Genomic DNA, 13,139 nt, shown 5'->3' on the forward strand with positions numbered 1-13,139 from the left:
TTGTGTTTTTTAGTGCAACGTTTAATTTTTTTCTATTTGATCTTGTTCCAAACATAGATACCTAAGTATTTTGGGTGAACGTTCAAAGTACATTTCCCCATCTCTACACACAAGAGGATCTCATCTTCTGACTAGAAATATGGCCAACCTTTCTATTGTTGCTGTCAACTCACTGGGCATTGGAGTTGTTTTTACCCCCAAAAGAGGTTAGACAAATCACCAATTACTTGAGGTTTCATTAGTTGCTAAACAACTCTATTCCAACAGCTTGTTCCTGTTTTATGACTTCTTTTGAGCTTTTGCATACCTGTCTTTGTTTTTCTTGTCATCTTAGCAAAGTTTCCTCTGAAAGAAACAATATTTAAGACGGAATGTAAAGGAACATTTGCCGTGACCCGGATTCGAACTGGGATTGCTGCAGCCACATCGCAGAGTACTAACCACTATACGATCATGGCACTCTTCCTCAGCTCCATCTGTAAGCTGTGGTGATCAGCTGTGACCACACCATTGTAAAGATGACGACTTGAAAAGTGCGAGAGCTCATCAAAAATCTACATCACCAATTTCCTTCGAGCCGGATTTGAACCAGCGACCTAAGGATGTCTTTTGAGCTGCCTCTACAGTCCTCCGCTCTACCAACTGAGCTATCGAAGGGTGGTCAATACTGGAAGCAATTAGTACTTTGTGCATTGTGTTTTTTAGTGCAATGTTTAATTTTTTTCTATTTGATCTTGTTCCAAACATTGATGCCTAAGTATTTTGGGTGAACGTTCAAAGTACATTTCCCCATCTCTACACACAAGAGGATCTCATCTTCTGACTAGAAATATGGCCAACCTTTCTATTGTTGCTGTCAACTCACTGGGCATTGGAGTTGTTTTTTCCCCCAAAAGAAGTTAGACAAATCACCAATTACTTCAGGTTTCAGTAGTTGCTAAACAACTCTATTCCAACAGCTTGTTCCTGTTTTATGACTTCTTTTGAGCTTTTGCATACCTGTCTTTGTTTTTCTTGTCATCTTAGCAAAGTTTCCTCTGAAAGAAACAATATTTAAGACGGAATGTAAAGGAACATTTGCCGTGTGCCGGATTCGAACTGGGGTTGCTGCAGCCACAACGCAGAGTACTAACCTCTATACGATCATGGCACTCTTCCTCAGCTCCATCTGTAAGCTGTGATGATCAGCTGTGACCACACCATTGTAAAGATGACGACTTGAAAAGTGCGAGAGCTCATCAAAAACCTACATCACCAATTTCCTTCGAGCCGGATTTGAACCAGTGATCTAAGGATGTCTTTTGAGCTGCCTCTACAGTCCTCCGCTCTACCAACTGAGCTATCGAAGGGTGGTCAATGCTGGAAGCAATTAGTACTTTGTGCATTGTGTTTTTTAGTGCAACGTTTAATTTTTTTCTATTTGATCTTGTTCCAAACATAGATGCCTAAGTATTTTGGGTGAACGTTCAAAGTACATTTCCCCATCTCTACACACAAGAGGATCTCATCTTCTGACTAGAAATATGGCCAACCTTTCTATTGTTGCTGTCAACTCACTGGGCATTGGAGTTGTTTTTTCCCCCAAAAGAAGTTAGACAAATCACCAATTACTTGAGGTTTCAGTAGTTGCTAAAAAAACTCTATTCCAACAGCTTGTTCCTGTTTTATGACTTCTTTTGAGCTTTTGCATAGCTGTCTTTATTATTCTTGTCATCTTAGCAAAGTTTCCTCTGAAAGAAACAATATTTAAGACGGAATGTAAAGGAACATTTTCCGTGACCCGGATTCGAACTGGGATTGCTGCAGCCACAATGCAGAGTACTAACCACTATACGATCATGGCACTCTTCCTCAGCTCCATCTGTAAGCTGTGGTGATCAGCTGTGACCACACCATTGTAAAGATGACGACTTGAAAAGTGCGAGAGCTCATCAAAAATCTACATCACCAATTTCCTTTGAGCCGGATTTGAACCAGCGACCTAAGGATGTCTTTTGAGCTGCCTCTACAGTCCTCCGCTCTACCAACTGAGCTATCGAAGGGTGGTCAATGCTGGAAGCAATTAGTACTTTGTGCATTGTGTTTTTTAGTGCAACGTTTAATTTTTTTCTATTTGATCTTGTTCCAAACATAGATGCCTAAGTATTTTGGGTGAACGTTCAAAGTACATTTCCCCATCTCTACACACAAGAGGATCTCATCTTCTGACTAGAAATATGGCCAACCTTTCTATTGTTGCTGTCAACTCACTGGGCATTGGAGTTGTTTTTTCCCCCAAAAGAAGTTAGACAAATCACCAATTACTTGAGGTTTCAGTAGTTGCTAAAAAAACTCTATTCCAACAGCTTGTTCCTGTTTTATGACTTCTTTTGAGCTTTTTATAGCTGTCTTTATTATTCTTTTCATCTTAGCAAAGTTTCCTCTGAAAGAAACAATATTTAAGACGGAATGTAAAGGAACATTTTCCGTGACCCGGATTCGAACTGGGGTTGCTGCGGCCACAATGCAGAGTACTAACCACTATACGATCATGGCACTCTTCCTCAGCTCCATCTGTAAGCTGTGGTGATCAGCTGTGACCACACCATTGTAAAGATGACGACTTGAAAAGTGCGAGAGCTCATCACAAATCTACATCACCAATTTCCTTTGAGCCGGATTTGAACCAGCGACCTAAGGATGTCTTTTGAGCTGCCTCTACAGTCCTCCGCTCTACCAACTGAGCTATCGAAGGGTGGTCAATGCTGGAAGCAATTAGTACTTTGTGCATTGTGTTTTTTAGTGCAACGTTTAATTTTTTTCTATTTGATCTTGTTCCAAACATAGATACCTAAGTATTTTGGGTGAACGTTCAAAGTACATTTCCCCATCTCTACACACAAGAGGATCTCATCTTCTGACTAGAAATATGGCCAACCTTTCTATTGTTGCTGTCAACTCACTGGGCATTGGAGTTGTTTTTACCCCCAAAAGAGGTTAGACAAATCACCAATTACTTGAGGTTTCATTAGTTGCTAAACAACTCTATTCCAACAGCTTGTTCCTGTTTTATGACTTCTTTTGAGCTTTTGCATACCTGTCTTTGTTTTTCTTGTCATCTTAGCAAAGTTTCCTCTGAAAGAAACAATATTTAAGACGGAATGTAAAGGAACATTTGCCGTGTGCCGGATTCGAACTGGGGTTGCTGCAGCCACAACGCAGAGTACTAACCACTATACGATCATGGCACTCTTCCTCAGCTCCATCTGTAAGCTGTGACCATCAGCTGTGACCACACCATTGTAAAGATGACGACTTGAAAAGTGCGAGAGCTCATCAAAAACCTACATCACCAATTTCCTTCGAGCCGGATTTGAACCAGTGATCTAAGGATGTCTTTTGAGCTGCCTCTACAGTTCTCCGCTCTACCAACTGAGCTATCGAAGGGTGGTCAATGCTGGAAGCAATTAGTACTTTGTGCATTGTGTTTTTTAGTGCAACGTTTAATTTTTTTCTATTTGATCTTGTTCCAAACATAGATGCCTAAGTATTTTGGGTGAACGTTCAAAGTACATTTCCCCATCTCTACACACAAGAGGATCTCATCTTCTGACTAGAAATATGGCCAACCTTTCTATTGTTGCTGTCAACTCACTGGGCATTGGAGTTGTTTTTTCCCCCAAAAGAAGTTAGACAAATCACCAATTACTTGAGGTTTCAGTAGTTGCTAAACAACTCTATTCCAACAGCTTGTTCCTGTTTTATAACTTCTTTTGAGCTTTTGCATAGCTGTCTTTGTTTTTCTTGTCATCTTAGCAAAGTTTTCTCTGAAAGAAACTTTATTTAAGACAGACTGTAAAGGAACATTTGCCGTGACCTGGATTCGAACTGGGGTTGCTGCGGCCACAAAGCAGAGTACTAACCACTATACGAACACGGCACGTTTCCTCAGCTCCATCTGTAAGCTGTGGTGATTAGCTGTGACCACACCATTGTAAAGATGTCGACTTGAAATGTGCGAGAGCTCATGAAGAAGCATTATCAACATTTTCCTTCGAGCCGGATTTGAACCAGTGTCCTAAGGATGTCTTTTGAGCTGCCTCTACAGTCCTCCGCTTTACAAACTGAGCTATCGATGGGTGGGCAATGTCAGAAGCACTTAGTACTTTGCGCATTGTGATCTTGAGTGCAACGTTTAATTTTTTCTATTTGATCTTGTTCCAAACATAGATGCCTAAGTATTTTGGGTGAACGTTCAAAGTACATTTCCCCATCTCTACACACAAGAGGATCTCATCTTCTGACTAGAAATATGGCCAACCTTTCTATTGTTGCTGTCAACTCACTGGGCATTGGAGTTGTTTTTTCCCCCAAAAGAAGTTAGACAAATCACCAATTACTTGAGGTTTCAGTAGTTGCTAAAAAAACTCCATTCCAACAGCTTGTTCCTGTTTTATGACTTCTTTTGAGCTTTTGCATAGCTGTCTTTGTTATTCTTGTCATCTTAGCAAAGTTTCCTCGGAAAGAAACGTTATTTAAGACAGACTGTAAAGGAACATTTGCCGTGACCCGGATTCGAACTGGGGTTGCTGCGGCCACAACGCAGAGTACTAACCACTATACGATCACAGCACGTTTCCTCAGCTCCATCTGTAAGCTGTGGTGATCAGCTGTGACCACACCATTGTAAAGATGTCGACTTGAAAAGTGCGAGAGCTCATGAAGAAGCTTTATCAACATTTTCCTTTGAGCCAGATTTGAACCAGCGACCTAAGGATGTCTTTTGAGCTGCCTCTACAGTCCTCCGCTCTACCAACTGAGCTATCGAAGGGTGGTCAATGCTGGAAGCAATTAGTACTTTGTGCATTGTGTTTTTTAGTGCAACGTTTAATTTTTTTCTATTTGATCTTGTTCCAAACATAGATACCTAAGTATTTTGGGTGAACGTTCAAAGTACATTTCCCCATCTCTACACACAAGAGGATCTCATCTTCTGACTAGAAATATGGCCAACCTTTCTATTGTTGCTGTCAACTCACTGGGCATTGGAGTTGTTTTTACCCCCAAAAGAAGTTAGACAAATCACCAATTACTTGAGGTTTCATTAGTTGCTAAACAACTCTATTCCAACAGCTTGTTCCTGTTTTATGACTTCTTTTGAGCTTTTGCATACCTGTCTTTGTTTTTCTTGTCATCATAGCAAAGTTTCCTCTGAAAGAAACAATATTTAAGACGGAATGTAAAGGAACATTTGCCGCGACCCGGATTCGAACTGGGATTGCTGCAGCCACAACGCAGAGTACTAACCACTATACGATCATGGCACTCTTCCTCAGCTCCATCTGTAAGCTGTGATGATCAGCTGTGACCACACCATTGTAAAGATGACGACTTGAAAAGTGCGAGAGCTCATCAAAAACCTACATCACCAATTTCCTTCGAGCCGGATTTGAACCAGTGATCTAAGGATGTCTTTTGAGCTGCCTCTACAGTCCTCCGCTCTACCAACTGAGCTATCGAAGGGTGGTCAATGCTGGAAGCAATTAGTACTTTGTGCATTGTGTTTTTTAGTGCAACGTTTAATTTTTTTCTATTTGATCTTGTTCCAAACATAGATGCCTAAGTATTTTGGGTGAACGTTCAAAGTACATTTCCCCATCTCTACACACAAGAGGATCTCATCTTCTGACTAGAAATATGGCCAACCTTTCTATTGTTGCTGTCAACTCACTGGGCATTGGAGTTGTTTTTTCCCCCAAAAGAAGTTAGACAAATCACCAATTACTTGAGGTTTCAGTAGTTGCTAAACAACTCTATTCCAACAGCTTGTTCCTGTTTTATAACTTCTTTTGAGCTTTTGCATAGCTGTCTTTGTTTTTCTTGTCATCTTAGCAAAGTTTTCTCTGAAAGAAACTTTATTTAAGACAGACTGTAAAGGAACATTTGACGTGACCTGGATTCGAACTGGGGTTGCTGCGGCCACAAAGCAGAGTACTAAGCACTATACGAACACGGCACGTTTCCTCAGCTCCATCTATAAGCTGTGGTGATTAGCTGTGACCACACCATTGTAAAGATGTCGACTTGAAATGTGCGAGAGCTCATGAAGAAGCATTATCAACATTTTCCTTCGAGCCAGATTTGAACCAGTGTCCTAAGGATGTCTTTTGAGCTGCCTCTACAGTCCTCCGCTCTACCAACTGAGCTATCGAAGGGTGGTTAATGCTGGAAGCAATTAGTACTTTGTGCATTGTGTTTTTTAGTGCAACGTTTAATTTTTTTCTATTTGATCTTGTTCCAAACATAGATACCTAAGTATTTTGGGTGAACGTTCAAAGTACATTTCCCCATCTCTACACACAAGAGGATCTCATCTTCTGACTAGAAATATGGCCAACCTTTCTATTGTTGCTGTCAACTCACTGGGCATTGGAGTTGTTTTTACCCCCAAAAGAAGTTAGACAAATCACCAATTACTTGAGGTTTCATTAGTTGCTAAACAACTCTATTCCAACAGCTTGTTCCTGTTTTATGACTTCTTTTGAGCTTTTGCATACCTGTCTTTGTTTTTCTTGTCATCTTAGCAAAGTTTCCTCTGAAAGAAACAATATTTAAGACGGAATGTAAAGGAACATTTGCCGTGACCCGGATTCGAACTGGGATTGCTGCAGCCACAACGCAGAGTACTAACCACTATACGATCATGGAACTCTTCCTCAGCTCCATCTGTAAGGTGTGATGATCAGCTGTGACCACACCATTGTAAAGATGTCGACTTGAAAAGTTCGAGACCTCATGAAGAAGCTTTATCAACATTTTCCTTCAGGCCAGATTTGATCCAACGACCTAAGGATGTCTTTTGAGCTGCCTCTACAGTCCTCCGCTCTACCAACTGAGCTATCGAAGGGTGGTCAATGCTGGAAGCAATTAGTACTTTGTGCATTGTGTTTTTTAGTGCAACGTTTAATTTTTTTCTATTTGATCTTGTTCCAAACATAGATGCCTAAGTATTTTGGGTGAACGTTCAAAGTACATTTCCCCATCTCTACACACAAGAGGATCTCATCTTCTGACTAGAAATATGGCCAACCTTTCTATTGTTGCTGTCAACTCACTGGGCATTGGAGTTGTTTTTTCCCCCAAAAGAAGTTAGACAAATGACCAACTACTTTAGGTTTCAGTAGTTGCTAAACAACTCTATTCCAACAGCTTGTTCCTGTTTTATGACTTCTTTTGAGCTTTTGCATAGCTGTCTTTGTTTTTCTTGTCATCTTAGCAAAGTTTCCTCTGAAAGAAACGACATTTAAGACGGAATGTAAAGGAACATTTACCGTGACCCAGAATCGAACCGGGGTTGCTGAGGCCACAACGCTGAGTACTAACCACTATACGATCACGGCACGTTTCCTCAGCTCCATCTGTGATGATCAGCTGCAACCACACAATTGTAAAGATATCGACTTGAAAAGTGCGAGAGCTCATCAAAAAACTACATCAACAATTTCCTTCGAGCCGGATTTGAACCAGCGACCTAAGGATGTCTTTTGAGCTGCCTCTACAGTCCTCCGCTCTACTAACTGAGCTATCGAAGGGTGGTCAATGCTGGAAGCAATTAGTACTTTGTGCATTGTGTTTTTTAGTGCAACGTTTAATTTTTTTCTATTTGATCTTGTTCCAAACATAGATGCCTAAGTATTTTGGGTGAACGTTCAAAGTACATTTCCCCATCTCTACACACAAGAGGATCTCATCTTCTGACTAGAAATATGGCCAACCTTTCTATTGTTGCTGTCAACTCACTGGGCATTGGAGTTGTTTTTTCCCCCAAAGGAAGTTAGACAAATCACCAATTACTTGAGGTTTCAGTAGTTGCTAAACAACTCTATTCCAACAGCTTGTTCCTGTTTTATGACTTCTTTTGAGCTTTTGCATAGCTGTCTTTGTTTTTCTTGTCATCTTAGCAAAGTTTCCTCTGAAAGAAACGACATTTTAGACGGAATGTAAAGGAACATTTGCCGTGACCCGGATTCGAACCGGGGTTGCTGCGGCCACAACGCAGAGTACTAACCACTATACGATCACGGCACGTTTCCTCAGCTCCATCTGTAAGCCGTGGTGATCAGCTGTGACCACACCATTGTAAAGATGTCGACTTGAAAAGTGCTAGAGCTCATGAAAAAGCTTTATCAACATTTTCCTTCGAGCCGGATTTGAACCAGCGACCTAAGGATGTCTTTTGAGCTGCCTCTACAGTCCTCCGCTCTACCAACTGAGCTATCAAAGGGTGGTCAATGCTGGAAGCAATTAGTACTTTGTGCATTGTGTTTTTTAGTGCAACGTTTAATTTTTTTCTATTTGATCTTGTTCCAAACATAGATGCCTAAGTATTTTGGGTGAACGTTCAAAGTACATTTCCCCATCTCTACACACAAGAGGATCTCATCTTCTGACTAGAAATATGACCAACCTTTCTATTGTTGCTGTCAACTCACTGGGCATTGGAGTTGTTTTTTCCCCCAAAAGAAGTTAGACAAATGACCAACTACTTTAGGTTTCAGTAGTTGCTAAACAACTCTATTCCAACAGCTTGTTCCTGTTTTATGACTTCTTTTGAGCTTTTGCATAGCTGTCTTTGTTTTTCTTGTCATCTTAGCAAAGTTTCCTCTGAAAGAAACGACATTTAAGACGGAATGTAAAGGAACATTTACCGTGACCCAGAATCGAACCGGGGTTGCTGCGGCCACAACGCTGAGTACTAACCACTATACGATCACGGCACGTTTCCTCAGCTCCATCTGTGATGATCAGATGCAACCACACAATTGTAAAGATATCGACTTGAAAAGTGCGAGAGCTCATCAAAAAACTACATCAACTTTTTCCTTCGAGCCGGATTTGAACCAGCGACCTAAGGATGTCTTTTGAGCTGCCTCTACAGTCCTCCGCTCTACCAACTGAGCTATCGAAGGGTGGTCAATGCTGGAAGCAATTAGTACTTTGTGCATTGTGTTTTTTAGTGCAACGTTTAATTTTTTTCTATTTGATCTTGTTCCAAACATAGATGCCTAAGTATTTTGGGTGAACGTTCATAGTACATTTCCCCATCTCTACACACAAGAGGATCTCATCTTCTGACTAGAAATATGGCCAACCTTTCTATTGTTGCTGTCAACTCACTGGGCATTGGAGTTGTTTTTTCCCCCAAAAGAAGTTAGACAAATCACCAATTACTTGAGGTTTCAGTAGTTGCTAAACAACTCTATTCCAACAGCTTGTTCCTGTTTTATGACTTCTTTTGAGCTTTTGCATAGCTGTCTTTGTTTTTCTTGTCATCTTAGCAAAGTTTCCTCTGAAAGAAACGACATTTAAGACGGAATGTAAAGGAACATTTGCCGTGACCCGGATTCGAACCAGGGTTGCTGCGGCCACAACGCAGAGTACTAACCACTATACGATCACGGCACGTTTCCTCAGCTCCATCTGTAAGCTGTGGTGGCCAGCTGTGACCACACCATTGTAAAGATGTCGACTTGAAAAGTGCTAGAGCTCATGAAAAAGCTTTATCAACATTATCCTTCGAGCCGGATTTGAACCAGCGACCTAAGGATGTCTTTTGAGCTGCCTCTACAGTCCTCCGCTCTACCTACTGAGCTATCGAAGGGTGGTCAATGCTGGAAGCAATTAGTACTTTGTGCATTGTGTTTTTTAGTGCAACGTTTAATTTTTTTCTATTTGATCTTGTTCCAAACATAGATGCCTAAGTATTTTGGGTGAACGTTCAAAGTACATTTCCCCATCTCTACACACAAGAGAATCTCATCTTCTGACTAGAAATATGGCCAACCTTTCTATTGTTGCTGTCAACTCACTGGGCATTGGAGTTGTTTTTTCCCCCAAAAGAAGTTAGACAAATCACCAATTACTTGAGGTTTCAGTAGTTGCTAAACAACTCTATTCCAACAGCTTGTTCCTGTTTTATGACTTCTTTTGAGCTTTTGCATAGCTGTCTTTGTTTTTTTTTGTCATCTTAGCAAAGTTTCTTCGGAAAGAAACGTTATTTAAGACAGACTGTTAAGGAACATTTGCCGTGACCCGGATTCGAACCGGGGTTGCTGCGGCCACAACGCAGAGTACTAACCACTATACGATCACGGCACGTTTCCTCAGTTCCATCTGTAAGCTGTGGTGATCAGCTGTGACCACACCATTGTAAAGATGTCAACTTGAAAAGTTCGAGAGCTCATGAAAAAGCTTTATCAACATTTTCTTCAGGCCGGATTTGAACCAGTGACCTAAGGATGTCTTTTGAGCTGCTTCTACAGTCCTCCGCTCTACCAACTGAGCTATCGAAGGGCAGGCAAAGTCAGAAGCACTTAGTACTTTGTGCATTGTGATCTTGAGTGCAACGTTTAATTTTTTCTATTTGATCTTGTTCCAAACATAGATGCCTAAGTATTTTGGGTGAACGTTCAAAGTACATTTCCCCATCTCTACACACAAGAGGATCTCATCTTCTGACTAGAAATATGGCCAACCTTTCTATTGTTGCTGTCAACTCACTGGGCATTGGAGTTGTTTTTTCCCTCAAAAGAAGTTAGACAAATAACCAATTACTTGAGGTTTCAGTAGTTGCTAAACAACTCTATTCCAACAGCTTGTTCCTGTTTTATGACTTCTTTTGAGCTTTTGCATAGCTGTCTTTGTTTTTCTTGTCATCTTAGCAAAGTTTCCTCTGAAAGAAACGACATTTAAGACGGAATTTAAAGGAACATTTGCCGTGACTCGGATTCGAACCGGGATTGCTGCGGCCACAACGCAGAGTACTAACCACTATACGATCACGGCACGTTTCCTCAGCTCCACCTGTAAGCTGTGGTGATCAGCTGTGACCACACCATTGTAAAGATGTCGACTTGAAAAGTGCTAGAGCTCATGAAGAAGCTTTATCAACATTTTCCTTCGAGCCAGATTTGAACCAGCGACCTTAGGATGTCTTTTGAGCTGCCTCTACAGTCCTCCGCTCTACCAACTGAGCTATCGAAGGGTGGTCAATGCTGGAAGCAATTAGTACTTTGTGCATTGTGTTTTTTAGTGCAACGTTTAATTTTTTTCTATTTGATCTTGTTCCAAACATAGATGCCTAAGTATTTTGGGTGAACGTTCAAAGTACATTTCCCCATCTCTACACACAAGAGGATCTCATCTTCTGACTAGAAATATGGCCAACCTTTCTATTGTTGCTGTCAACTCACTGGGCATTGGAGTTGTTTTTTCCCCCAAAAGAAGTTAGACAAATCACCAATTACTTGAGGTTTCAGTAGTTGCTACACAACTCTATTCCAACAGCTTGTTCCTGTTTTATGACTTCTTTTGAGATTTTGCATAGCTGTCTTTGTTTTTCTTGTCATCTTAGCAAAGTTTCCTCGGAAAGAAACGTTATTTAGGACGGAATGTAAAGGAACATTTGCCGTGACCCGGATTCGAACCGGGGTTGCTGCGGCCACAACGCAGAGTACTAACCACTATACGATCACGGCACGTTTCCTCAGCTCCATCTGTAAGCTGTGGTGATCAGCTGTGACCACACCATTGTAAAGATGTCGACTTGAAAAGTGCGAGAGCTCATGAAGAAGCTTTATCAACATTTTCCTTCGAGCCGGATTTGAACCAGCGTCCTAAGGATGTCTTTTGAGCTACCTCTACAGTCCTCCGCTCTACCAACTGAGCTATCGAAGGGTGGTCAAAGCTGGAAGCAATTAGTACTTTGTGCATTGTGTTTTTTAGTGCAACGTTTAATTTTTTTCTATTTGATCTTGTTCCAAACATAGATGCCTAAGTATTTTGGGTGAACGTTCAAAGTACATTTCCCCATCTCTACACACAAGAGGATCTCATCTTCTGACTAGAAATATGGCCAACCTTTCTATTGTTGCTGTCAACTCACTGGGCATTGGAGTTGTTTTTTCCCCCAAAAGAAGTTAGACAAATCACCAATTACTTGAGGTTTCAGTAGTTGCTAAACAACTCTATTCCAACAGCTTGTTCCTGTTTTATGACTTCTTTTGAGCTTTTGCATAGCTGTCTTTGTTTTTTTTTTTTTTTTTGTCATCTTAGCAAAGTTTCTTAAGAAAGAAACATTATTTAAGACAGACTGTAAAGGAACGTTTGCCGTGACCCGGATTCGAACCGGGGTTGCTGCGGCCACAACGCTGAGTACTAACCACTATACGATCACGGCACGTTTCCTCAGCTCCATCTGTGATGATCAGCTGCAACCACACAATTGTAAAGATATCGACTTGAAAAGTGCGAGAGCTCATCAAAAAACTACATCAACATTTTCCTTCGAGCCGGATTTGAACCAGCGACCTAAGGATGTCTTTTGAGCTGCCTCTACAGTCCTCCGCTCTACCAACTGAGCTATCGAAGGGTGGTCATTGCTGGAAGCAATTAGTACTTTGTGCATTGTGTTTTTTAGTGCAACGTTTAATTTTTTTCTATTTGATCTTGTTCCAAACATAGATGCCTAAGTATTTTGGGTGAACGTTCAAAGTACATTTCCCCATCTCTACACACAAGAGGATCTCATCTTCTGACTAGAAATATGGCCAACCTTTCTATTGTTGCTGTCAACTCACTGGGCATTGGAGTTGTTTTTTCCCCCAAAAGAAGTTAGACAAATCACCAATTACTTGAGGTTTCAGTAGTTGCTAAACAACTCTATTCCAACAGCTTGTTCCTGTTTTATGACTTCTTTTGAGCTTTTGCATAGCTGTCTTTGTTTTTCTTGTCATCTTAGCAAAGTTTCCTCTGAAAGAAACGACATTTAAGACGGAATGTAAAGGAACATTTGCCGTGACCCGGATTCGAACCGGGGTTGCTGCGGCCACAACGCAGAGTACTAACCACTATACGATCACGGCACGTTTCCTCAGCTCCATCTGTAAGCTGTGGTGACCAGCTGTGACCACACCATTGTAAAGATGTCGACTTGAAAAGTGCTAGAGCTCATGAAAAAGCTTTATCAACATTATCCTTCGAGCCGGATTTGAACCAGCGACCTAAGGATGTCTTTTGAGCTGCCTCTACAGTCCTCCGCTCTACCAACTGAGCTATCGAAGGGTGGTCAATGCTGGAAGCAATTAGTACTTTGTGCATTG

The 13,139-nt window shown here is 41.2% G+C and overlaps 12 non-coding genes across 12 annotated transcripts; all 12 read right to left on the reverse strand.

Annotated features, from left to right (window-relative positions):
• Nucleotides 1-568: 568 nt before the first annotated feature.
• On the reverse strand, nt 569-657 carry trnay-gua (transfer RNA tyrosine (anticodon GUA)). Its single transcript is given in 2 exon segments — nt 569-604; nt 621-657. It is a non-coding gene; the product is annotated as a tRNA-Tyr (tRNA).
• A 7,335-nt stretch (nt 658-7,992) lies between these two features.
• Nucleotides 7,993-8,064, reverse strand: trnah-gug (transfer RNA histidin (anticodon GUG)). The gene has a single exon. It is a non-coding gene; the product is annotated as a tRNA-His (tRNA).
• A 110-nt stretch (nt 8,065-8,174) lies between these two features.
• trnay-gua (transfer RNA tyrosine (anticodon GUA)) lies at nt 8,175-8,263 on the reverse strand. Its single transcript is given in 2 exon segments — nt 8,175-8,210; nt 8,227-8,263. It is a non-coding gene; the product is annotated as a tRNA-Tyr (tRNA).
• Nucleotides 8,264-8,859: 596 nt separating this feature from the next.
• Nucleotides 8,860-8,948, reverse strand: trnay-gua (transfer RNA tyrosine (anticodon GUA)). The gene is given in 2 exon segments: nt 8,860-8,895; nt 8,912-8,948. It is a non-coding gene; the product is annotated as a tRNA-Tyr (tRNA).
• Nucleotides 8,949-9,369: 421 nt separating this feature from the next.
• trnah-gug (transfer RNA histidin (anticodon GUG)) lies at nt 9,370-9,441 on the reverse strand. The gene has a single exon. It is a non-coding gene; the product is annotated as a tRNA-His (tRNA).
• A 110-nt stretch (nt 9,442-9,551) lies between these two features.
• On the reverse strand, nt 9,552-9,640 carry trnay-gua (transfer RNA tyrosine (anticodon GUA)). The gene is given in 2 exon segments: nt 9,552-9,587; nt 9,604-9,640. It is a non-coding gene; the product is annotated as a tRNA-Tyr (tRNA).
• A 422-nt stretch (nt 9,641-10,062) lies between these two features.
• Nucleotides 10,063-10,134, reverse strand: trnah-gug (transfer RNA histidin (anticodon GUG)). Its single transcript has one exon. It is a non-coding gene; the product is annotated as a tRNA-His (tRNA).
• A 1,310-nt stretch (nt 10,135-11,444) lies between these two features.
• Nucleotides 11,445-11,516, reverse strand: trnah-gug (transfer RNA histidin (anticodon GUG)). The gene has a single exon. It is a non-coding gene; the product is annotated as a tRNA-His (tRNA).
• Nucleotides 11,517-11,626: 110 nt separating this feature from the next.
• Nucleotides 11,627-11,715, reverse strand: trnay-gua (transfer RNA tyrosine (anticodon GUA)). The gene is given in 2 exon segments: nt 11,627-11,662; nt 11,679-11,715. It is a non-coding gene; the product is annotated as a tRNA-Tyr (tRNA).
• A 605-nt stretch (nt 11,716-12,320) lies between these two features.
• trnay-gua (transfer RNA tyrosine (anticodon GUA)) lies at nt 12,321-12,409 on the reverse strand. The gene is given in 2 exon segments: nt 12,321-12,356; nt 12,373-12,409. It is a non-coding gene; the product is annotated as a tRNA-Tyr (tRNA).
• Nucleotides 12,410-12,830: 421 nt separating this feature from the next.
• On the reverse strand, nt 12,831-12,902 carry trnah-gug (transfer RNA histidin (anticodon GUG)). Its single transcript has one exon. It is a non-coding gene; the product is annotated as a tRNA-His (tRNA).
• Nucleotides 12,903-13,012: 110 nt separating this feature from the next.
• trnay-gua (transfer RNA tyrosine (anticodon GUA)) lies at nt 13,013-13,101 on the reverse strand. Its single transcript is given in 2 exon segments — nt 13,013-13,048; nt 13,065-13,101. It is a non-coding gene; the product is annotated as a tRNA-Tyr (tRNA).
• Nucleotides 13,102-13,139: the final 38 nt, after the last annotated feature.

This window comes from Nothobranchius furzeri, chromosome 10, assembly GCF_043380555.1.
Source record: "Nothobranchius furzeri strain GRZ-AD chromosome 10, NfurGRZ-RIMD1, whole genome shotgun sequence".
Classification (NCBI taxonomy): domain Eukaryota; kingdom Metazoa; phylum Chordata; class Actinopteri; order Cyprinodontiformes; family Nothobranchiidae; genus Nothobranchius; species Nothobranchius furzeri.